Genomic DNA, 10,761 nt, shown 5'->3' on the forward strand with positions numbered 1-10,761 from the left:
TTAAGATTTTATTTATTTATTTGACAGAGACACAGCAAGAGAGGGATCACAAGCGGGGGAGTAGGAGGGGAGAAGCAGGCTTCCCACTGAGCAGGGAGCCCAACTCAGGGCTTGATCCCAGGACCCTGGGATCATGACCTGAACCAAAGGCAGATGCTTAACCGACTGAACCACCCAGGCACCCCATAATAGCCATTTTAAACTGGCATCACTATGTACTTGTCCGATTATTTCCTTAGTACATATTACTGGAATTCATGTATTTCCTGGGTCAAAGGGAATAATAAACATTTTTAAGAATTTTGATATAATTTCATATATATATAATGTTTTATCAGTTTACATTCCCACTAGCCTTGTCAGAAACAAAAATAATATTATTGAGAGTAATAATATCAAACATCTATTAAATAATTACTATGTGCCAACCACATGTCAGATGTTACTAAATTTAATCAATAGCAATTTCTTCCCAGCCTTACTTACTTTTAGTCTTTGACAAATTAATAGGTGAAAATTTGTAGCTGGTTTTAATTTGCATGTTTTGATTAATGATTATATTGGATTTCTGTGTGTATTAATTTATCTGTCCAACCTTTTGATATTTTTTCATTGGAGTAGTATCTTTCTTTTGATATCTCTGTTCTGTTCTCCAGGCATATGTTTGGAAACACCTTACATGGAGTACTTTTCAGGTTTCAGAACAATGGCAAGAGGATAGGGCTTGCATAATAAAATTGTAGATGATTATCAAGTTAAAGCAGAAAGGACCTTTTATTAGTTTGTCATTAGCTATGTTTAAAAAGGTTCCATTATTATAAACATTATTTTCTATATATACATATTAAAAATGTGATCAGTTTTCTGTTAGCACATGATGTAAAAAAAAAACTGGTCAGATTCTCACCAAAATTTGAAAGTATGTCTGGAATAGTCTGACTGAACATATAGAATTGATAGCAAACATAAAACTTATTTAAGGGATCCCAGGAGGCACCATAAAGATGTAAGCTGTCATCTTCCAGAAAAGCTGTAACTGAGATATAGTGAGAAGCTTATGTAATTGCCAATTGAGAAACATTCCACATGTATTAGATGCTGTGGACAGCAACTAGCAGTTAAGAAGAAAAGGAAACAAGATATGTTATCAATCCAATAGAAGAGAGGAGAAAGGAAGAGAAAAAGAGAAAAGATTGGTAAACAGGACATGAGGATAGGGTGCCTGGGTGGCTCAGATAGTTGAGCATCTGCCTTCGGCTCAGGTCATGATCTCAGGGTCCTGGGATCGAGTCCCACATCGGGCTCCTTGCTTAGCGGGGAGCCTGCTTCTCCCTCTGCCTGCCACTCCCCCTGCTTGTACTCTCCCTCTCTGTCTCTCTCTGGCAAATAAATAAATAAAATCTTAAAAAAAAAACAAAAACAGGACATGAGGATAATATGACAGAAATTAGATAAATATATCACTAATCATAAAATCATCTTCCGAAAAATTATCAGATTTGTTACTTGCTCAAGAGACGTACATAAGACAAAACCATACAGAAAGAACAAAAATAAAGAGATGGAAAATACTGTATAGAGTTAACAGAACCTACACCCATAAAGGGCAAAAATAATAGATATATTGGAAAGCGGACAAATCTATAATCTCACTAGGAAATTTTAACATACCACCATCAGAAATTTTTTTAAAGATTTATTTTATTTTTTTATTTTTTTTTTAAGATTTTACTTATTTATTTGACAGAGAGAGACACAGTGAGAGAAGGAGAAGCAGGCTTCCCACAGAGCAGGGAGCCTGATGTGGGGCTCGATCCCAGGACCCTGGGATCATGACCTGAGCTGAAGGCAGACGCTTAACGACTGAGCCACCCAGGTGCCCCAAAGATTTGTTTATTTTAGAGAGAGCACACTCGAGGGAGTGGGGGGGAGAGAAAGTGGGGATGGGGGGAGAGAATCGCCAGCAGACTTCCCTCTGAGTATGGCACCCAATGTGGGGCTCCATCTCATGACCCTGAGATCATGACCTGAGCTGAAACCAAGAATCAGCCACTTAAGTCGGCCCTGAGCCACCCAGGTACTAGAAATTAGTAGCTAAATCAGATAATCATGAATAAAATAGATTAACAACAAAATTAGCAAGTATGATCATATATACATTTGTGTACAACAAATAGAGAAAATAAATTTTTGTATTAAAGTGCACATGGAGGGCACCTGGGTGGCTCCATCAGGAAGCATCTGCCTTCAGCTCAGGTCATGATCCCAGGGTCCTGGAATCTAGCCCCGCATTCAGCAGGGAGTCTGCTTCTCCCTTTCCCTCTGCCCCCCTACCCCCTCATGCTCTCTCTCTTTCAAAGAAAGGAAAAAAGAAAGAAAGAGAGAGAAAGAGAGAAAGAAAGAAAGAAAGAGAAAGAAAGAAAGAAAAGAAAAAGAAAAGAAAGAAAAGTCTTTGAGAACAAAGCCTAGAGATATATTTGGAGTTATCCCTTTGCCTGATTGTGGAGGCTAAAGATAATCTGTCTATACCTTGTCTCTGAATGTCTAGAAGTTGGCATTGAAGTATGACCTAATTGCTTTCATTGTGTATGGGTAGAAATCCTAACATGTCCTCTGTCCGTGGAGCTGAATTTCTTACCTTCGCTTGAATCCCTAGTGTTGGACCATCCCCTCAGTGTTTGTTCCCTGAGAAAACGAGAGACCAGTTCTGATCCCCAACTAGGTGGCTATAAGCTGTTTTAACTCAGGCTGCTATAACAAAATACCACAGATTGAGTGGTTTAAATAACAGACATTTATTTTCTCATAGTTCTGGAGCCTAGGAAGTCTGAGATCAGGGTGTCAGCACGGTTGGGTTTTGGTGATACTTCCTCACTTGCAGACAACCACCTTCTTGTTATGTCCCAGCATGACCTTTTCTCCTCTTCTTTTTTTTTTTTAAAGATTTATTTATTTATTTTAGAGAGAGAGCATGTAGGGTGAGGGGCAGAGGGAGAGGGAGGAGTGGGAGAGAATCTCAAGCAGACACCCCACTGAGCGTGGAGCCCAACTCAGGGCTTGAACCCACGGCCCTGAGATCATGACCTAAGCTTAAATCAAGAGTCAGAGGCTTAACCAACTGAGCCACCCAGGTGCTCCCTTTTCTCCTCTTCTTATAAGGACACTAATCCCATTATGGGGGTCCCAGGACCGCATCTAAATCTCATTATCTCCCAAAGGCCCCACCTCCAAATACCATTGGTTGCCATCCCAGTGCAAAAATTTTTCTTTGCAAAAATGCCTTTAGCTAGCTCTTTTCTGGCTGGAACCATGGAGGGTGCAGAAGAGAAGAAAAAGAAGGTTCCTGCTGAGCCAGAAACCCTTAAGAAGAAGCAAAGGAATTTCGAAGAGTTGAAGATCAAGCGTCTGAGGAAGAAGTTTGCTCAAAAGATGCTTCAAAAGGCAAGGAGGAAGCTTATATATGAAGAAGCTACCTGCGGAACCCAAATTGGCATTCATCATCAGGATCAGAGGTATCAATGGTGTAAGCCCAAAGGTTCGAAGGGTGTTGCAGCTTCTTCGCCTTTGCCAGATCTTCAATGGCACCTTTGTTAAGCTCAACGAGGCTTCAGTTAACATGCTAAGGATTGTGGAACCGTATATAGCTTGGGGGGACCCAAACCAGAGGTCGGTGAATGAACTGATCTACAAGCGTGGTTATGGCAAAACCAACAAGAAGCTAATTGCCCTGACAGATATAACACGTTGACTGCCTAATCTCTTGGTAAATATGGCATCATCTGCATGGAGGATCTGATTCACGAGATCTATACTGTTGGAAAATGTTTCAAAGAAGCAAACAACTTTTTATGGCCCTTCAAATTATCTTCTCCACGAGGGGGAATGAAGAAAAAGACCACCCATCTTTTAGAAGGTAGAGATGCTGGCAACAGGGAAGACCAGATCAATAGGCTTATTAGAAGGATGAACTAAGGTTCATCCACGATTATTTTTGATTATTTTTGTAATCTGGTCAGTTAATAAATGACTACTCTCAAATGGAAAAAAAACTGCCTGTAGCTAAAGGTGGGTCTGGAGGCTAAAATTCAGCCTGGGTTCTGCTAATTAAGATCTGCAACCTGGTGCAGGGGAGGAAGGGACACTTTTTTTTTTTTGTAATTTGCATAAACATGCTCTATGAGTTAACAGAAACTTCATTGCCCCGGCATCTTCTTATCCGATTACTCTTGTTTAATTAATCCAGTGTCCTCTAAATATTCTTGAGAACACAAAGTAAATATTTTCTAATATTTTCTTTTGTTTTTGGCAGAGAAACTAGTTGTGTGATTTTATCCTCTTCTTTCTTAGACATCAGAACATTGCTCTCATCTCTTGCTGTACATTTTTATATAGGTTTGCTGGTGTTTTTTTTTTCTCCTGGTAGTTTAACCTTCAATAAAGAGATCTGTAGCTTTTACTGTTTACTGAGATGCAGCATAGACCCTTTTGCTCATCTATGAATGTGGAGGGTGAGGTGATTTGTAGAGAGTTTAGGGAAGTTCCTGGTATGTTTGAGATTCTATCTCTGTTCTCAAGACAGTGAAGAAACTGCTCAAGCAGTTAAGGCTGAGTGTCAGCAAAAGGGTGTGTGTGTGTGTGTGTGTGTTGGGAGTGTGGGGAATATAGTGGGGAGGATTTATAATGACATCGGGATTCTGAAAGCAAGAGAGTTAGAGAAACTTTCATTATTCAGATTGGCAAGATTTCCCAAATATTGGCTTCCAGGGATTAAAGGACTCTATCTCAGCCACCACTTCCTAAGTTGGGGCAGCAATGATGGTTTGACATAGGATCTCATTTTTGTCCTACAATGGATGAGGCTATCTAGTTAAAGGTGAGAAACTCTAGGGGCTGCCCCAGGAGACAGGTAGAGTAGCAGGTTTTGGAGCAAAGTTTGTTGGAGTGTATTTGAAAAGCCAGATGGGAAACTAGATGTAGAGAGAATAGATCATAGGCAGGTAATCAATACAGTGCCCTAAGGTATAGGGAATCCAACTACCAGGCTTGGGATTCAAAAAGGAGACTGGGTCAAGATTAAGGACTGGGAGATCAATAGAAATGAAAATTTTTAGATTTTATTTATTTATTTGAGAGAGAGAGAGTGGGGGGAGGGGCAAAGGGAGAGGGAAAGAGAGAGAGAACTCAAACAGACTCCCTGCTGAGCACAGAGCTGGACGCGGGGCTCCATCTCACAACCCTGAAATAATGACCTGAGCCGAAATCAAGAGTTAGATGCTCAACTGACTGAGCCACCCAGGTGCCCCAGTAGAAATGAAATTTAAGGAAGCATTACCTGATTGACAGTATTTTACCTGCCAGTGAGCAAGCCCTCAAGAGAAAACAGAGGAACAAATTGGATAGGAAATTTAATTTAAAAGATTATGTTTAAGGGGTGCCTGGGTGGCACAGTTGGTTAAGGGTCCAACTCTTGGTTTCGGCTAAGGTCATGGTCTCATGATCTTATTAGCCCCAGTGCCACTTCCCCAATATAGCTTACTATCTCTTACCTAGACTATTAAAATAACTTGTTTTTTTCTATTAGGTAATTCCTGTTGTCTCAATGGGACCACAATATGGCAGAAAAATGGCAAAAGACACTCAGAGGATTCAAAGTTTCACAAATGGCAAAGTATATAGGAACTAATGAAGCCATTATCCAAAGCAAGAGACAACAATGATGCTTCCAGGCTTTTGGAGGGACTTCAGTCTGGAAGCATGCTTGTTTATCTTCTGCTTTGTGGAAACATCTCCATATGCTCCCATATTCCATCTTCTGGTGGTGACCATTGGGTCTTTCCATCAGTTACATCACATTTTCTTTGTGATAATCACATAGTAATACATTCACATGATAAAAAACTTCAAACAATACAACAGAAAGAATTAATTTTTCCTTTCATTTAAGCACTTACTTCCAGTCCCCTGAAGCAGCCACCGTTACCACCAGTTTCTTGTGTATCCTTTCAGATATTCAACACATATCTGTTTCTCAGTATCCTGATCTGTAAAATGGAGTTTGGAGTTAGTATTTTTTGGTGGGGGGGCGGGGCACAAATGAAAGCATACTCTACACAGGGTTGTGTTCTGATGGTGTCTCTTGAAATGTGTGGCTTGCATCCATTGGTTATATAATTGTGTATGTGATACTGGTTTTTGACAGTGTCTGACAATTTAGAATGTAATATAGAATATTAAATTTCTCTGAAAATTTGAACAGTTTTGATTTTAAAGCAATATTAGGTTATCTTTCCAGGGCTTGTCTTATATAGACAAAGAAGTTCTGTTTTTTTTTAAAGATTTTATTTATTTATATAATAAATATAAAGAGAGAGAGAGAAAGAAAGAGAACAAGCAGGGGAAGTGGCAGGCAGAGGGAGAAGCAGACTCCTTGCTGAGCAGGGAGCCCGATGCGGGGCTCAATCTCAGGACCCTGGGATCATTACTTGAGCCGAAGGCGACGCTTAACCGATTGAGCCACCCAGGCGCCCCGAAGTTCTGTTTAAAAGGGAGAACCTTATATAATTCCTTAAGTTTTTAACCTGTAAAGTGAGTTCCTCTATTTCTACAGGGCATTGAATATATTCCTTATGTAAGGAACGCAGATCCCATGAACATTTTTATTGCAACAACTGCAGGATTAATCTTTTGGCAAGAGAAAATATAAACCAATGAGAAAATTTCAGATTATTTCTAAAATATACTTAAAGTTTTAATTTAGGCATCTGGATGTTATCCACTTCTAAATGTTTAGATGGTCCTTGAGGTTTATTCTACCTTTATAGTTGTTTCTTGGGTTAGAATTGCAAATAAAATAAGGTTTTGTCACTAATTGAGCCTGTCAGGTAGTATATTCTAATACTTTTGAAATGTTTTGTCCAATTCATCCTACTATTATGGGTGCTTTCATTTAACAGGAAAACAGAAGTTCTGATGGTGGACTTAGGCATCACCAAGTTGCCTTCTGTGAAATGCCAAGTCCATCTTGTCATGCATGATGGAGATTGAGATAACCAATATCTTTTTTTCTTCTATGGTGATAGAATCGTTGTTTGATTTGCATAAATCCTTCTGAGATTGGGCAGCTATCTTTTAGATGCTAATAATGTACAAATCAGTGTGGGCTGTTGGTTTCACAGAGTAATAGCTTAGGTCGTTACCTTTAGCTTAAAAGTTATCTTATGTGTGAACCTCAGTCTTAACAACTGAGATTCCCTTCAGATGTTGGATTAACTCTAGTAACTTATTAATTTATTTTCCATTTTTGAATGGGGTTTCTGAGTTTGTTTCAATGGCCTACCAAAATCATAAACAACTTGAAGGCATATTTATTAGCATAGATGTTAACTATTAAACCTTTAGCAAGTTGGCATAGTTGTGTTAAAGCTATCAGTTCAGCTATCTGAGCAGAATGAACTATGGTATGAAGAAGTTTTAATCACAGATTGTTAGAAAGAATAGCATATGCAGCATAACATAGACTTTTATAAATTCTAAGTTAAGAGCCATCACCAAAAGTATCATATTTTTGTCTGGAGAAACATCAGTAGAGTCAGGACATTGCATGCTTGGATTTTTAATAACTGTTAGTCATGAGATTTACCTTTTTCAGGAAGGGAAAATAAAGCAGCTGGATTTAGATTTGGATAGCATTTGTCAGTTATGAGGGAAGCAGACAAAAAAAATTTTTTAAGTAGTAATTTGGTTGGCCAACAAGAGTTGAATATTGTTTAGAGTGAAAAGGCTTCTCCCACAAGAGACACCTAGGGTGAGAGGTTAACCTAGAACAACATTTGTGGAGGTTTCAATTAAATTAGGTGCCTTTGCAACAACATGTAAATAAGGTGGATAATTCTTAGCTATAGGGCCCAGGGAAATGCTCAGGTAGGTAATGTGCTTATAATGAATTCCTAGTTTTTAAAAAAGTATCCCTAAAGCACAACCACATCTTTAGGTACAGAGTTTAGCATAGTGAGGAATGCTCAAATATTCAGGGGCTATATATTTAAGATGGCAAATGCCTTGTTGGCACCTGTCTCCCAAGAAAGGGTGTCTGGATTATTTGTTATAGTTACTATGCCATAGTTATTGAACTAATTAAAATATGGCAAATATATTGAATTATTTTAACATTATTCCTTTTATATGGCGAAAAAACAAATTTTAGTGTTATCAGTGGCTGTCTGGGAGACATCAAAAATAGTTGAAGTAGAAAGGACATCTTGACAGTTTTATTATTTCCAATTTGTAGTTTGAATTTGGCAAAAGCAGTATCTAAAAGAGTAGTCAGAGGAATTTTCATTATACTAAGATGTGTGTGTAGGGCATATATGCCTACAGGCAAGAAATAATTAGTCTTGACTTAAAGCAGGAATTCTCAACTTTTTTGAGTCATAGACCTTTTGTGGCAACTCAGTGAAGTCTCCAGACCTTTTCTAACAAGAATATGTTTAAATGCATACATGAAATGCATGGAATTTAAAAGAAAACCAATTATATTGACCTGTCCTTCTGGAATTTGACAATTGTTTCGTGTGTTGTCTTGTGGTATTCTGTGCTTTCCTAAAATAATGTTCTCATGTCTGATAGCATTTGCTTACTCACATAATTATTTAAAAAATATGTAACAGTCTCATGACAAAAAATCCATAAGTGCTATTTGTATAATACACATGTGTGTCCCTTATAATATTACATAACATAGACAGAATACCAAAAAAGAGTAAAAAAAACCAAAAGAAAGAACCTCTGAACTACCCTACAACCCAGCAATTGCACTACTGGGTATTTACCCCAAAGATACAAATGTAGTGATCCCAAGGGGCATGTGCACCCCAATGTTTATAGCAGCAATGTCCACAATAGCCAAACTATGGAAAGAGCCCAGATGTCTATTGACAGATGAATGGATAAAGAAGATATGGTATATATATATGTGTGTGTGTATATATATATGTGTGTGTATATATATACACATATATATGTGTATGTGTGTGTATATATGTGTGTGTGTGTATATATATATATATATATATATACACACACACATATACATATAGTGGAATATTATGCAGCCATCAAAAATGAAATCTTTCCATTTGCAACGACATAGATGTAACTAGAGGGTATTTTGCTAAGCGAAATCAGTCAGTCAGAGAAAGACAATTATCATATGACCTCACTAATACGTGGAATTTAAGAAACAAGGCAGAGGATCATAGGGGAAGAGAGGAAAACATGAAACAAGATGAAACCAGAGAGGAAGACAAACCATAAGAGACTCTTAATCATAGGAAACAAACTGAGGGTTGCTGGAGGGATGGAGTAACTGGGTGACGGACATTAAGGAGGGCATGTGATGTAATGAACACTGGGTATTATATAAGACTTATGAATCACAGACCCTCTGAAACCAATAATACATTATATGTTAATTAATTGAATTTAAATTTAAAAAATCTGAAAAAAAAAAAAAAAAGAACCACTGCTACTGAGCTAACATACAGGATTTAATTGATAAATAAAGACTTACACAAGCCACAGATGTTACTTTGTATCAAGCTTTACTAAATAATTTCAAGGATACAATCTAGAGGTTCAGAAGAAGCAGAGAGATTTGGGGACACTAAGACACTCCAAGGCTCCCCATGTCTTTTGTTCCCACTTGAAACATGCAGCTCTTCCTCAGAATAGAGAAGGGCCCTAAATGAGGTTTGTGGGGCTGCTCATGGTTGGTGTTTCAACTTTGAAGCATCTCTATTTTATATCTTACTGAGTTGTATAGTTTATGTGACATTCTCCAAGAAGACATGCCTCATAGATCCTGATTCTATGTACTTTAGGCCTTATCAGGAATATTCTGCTAAGGACAAGTTCTCTTCCATCTAGCAAATATCATTAGTCTATTGACTTGGAGGACCAGTTGACAGATTAGATTGTACCACCGACTTTCTTTTGTTTCCCCCAGGGATCTCCATTCCCTATCCCCTTTTTGAAGGAAGTGAATGGAAGGCTGACTAGCTGCTTTAACACCTTCCTCCCAGTTATTCATAGAAATTCAACACCTTGTATGACCTGTGATACTGTACAATCCCTTACCAGTAATTTTATTCTAGGTAATAAGTAGAAATAATAACACTTAAAAAGTTACCTTACTTGTCAGATGTGTTCAAACTTGTCTGGTCTATACATATAGGGTGCACACCTATTGCTGTTACATAAAGCCATGCTTTCTTAGGGGTTAGGGATCACTCATGTGAACTGCCCATCTTTGCCAAATAGTAACATTTTATGTCATTAGTCAATAAGCAGTTATAGAGATATCAGGGTCACTGTTGTAAAAACATGTGATGTCACCATTTTGCTGCTGAGCAAGTGCTAGCCACAAAGTTGCCCAATAGATCTCAGCAACATTGCGGGTCATCTTTTGACAGAAAGACTACAATCACTTTTGATATAGCTTCATGTCTAATAACTATTGTACTTTCAAAATAGCATGATCCTAAAAAATATTTCAAGCTCTCTACAACAACTTAATGTGTTATGAAATATCTATAACTTCTATTTAAGACAATATCACAGGCACTGCAAATCTTAGTGTTACTGATTGATTGATTTGCCTATGTTCATAAGGCAAAGACACATTAAATTTCAGAGTCCTTAAAACCCTCAGTTTAGGGGCATTTGGGTGGCTCAGTCATTAAGCATCTGCCTTTGGCTCGGGTC

The 10,761-nt window shown here is 38.1% G+C and overlaps 1 pseudogene; it reads left to right on the top strand.

Moving 5' to 3' along the window:
* The first annotated feature begins 3,219 nt into the window (after nucleotides 1-3,219).
* Nucleotides 3,220-4,414, top strand: LOC116645582 (annotated as a pseudogene).
* The last annotated feature ends 6,347 nt before the right edge of the window (nucleotides 4,415-10,761 follow it).

Source organism: Phoca vitulina, unplaced genomic scaffold, assembly GCF_004348235.1.
Source record: "Phoca vitulina isolate PV1807 unplaced genomic scaffold, GSC_HSeal_1.0 scaffold2, whole genome shotgun sequence".
NCBI classification, from domain to species: domain Eukaryota; kingdom Metazoa; phylum Chordata; class Mammalia; order Carnivora; family Phocidae; genus Phoca; species Phoca vitulina.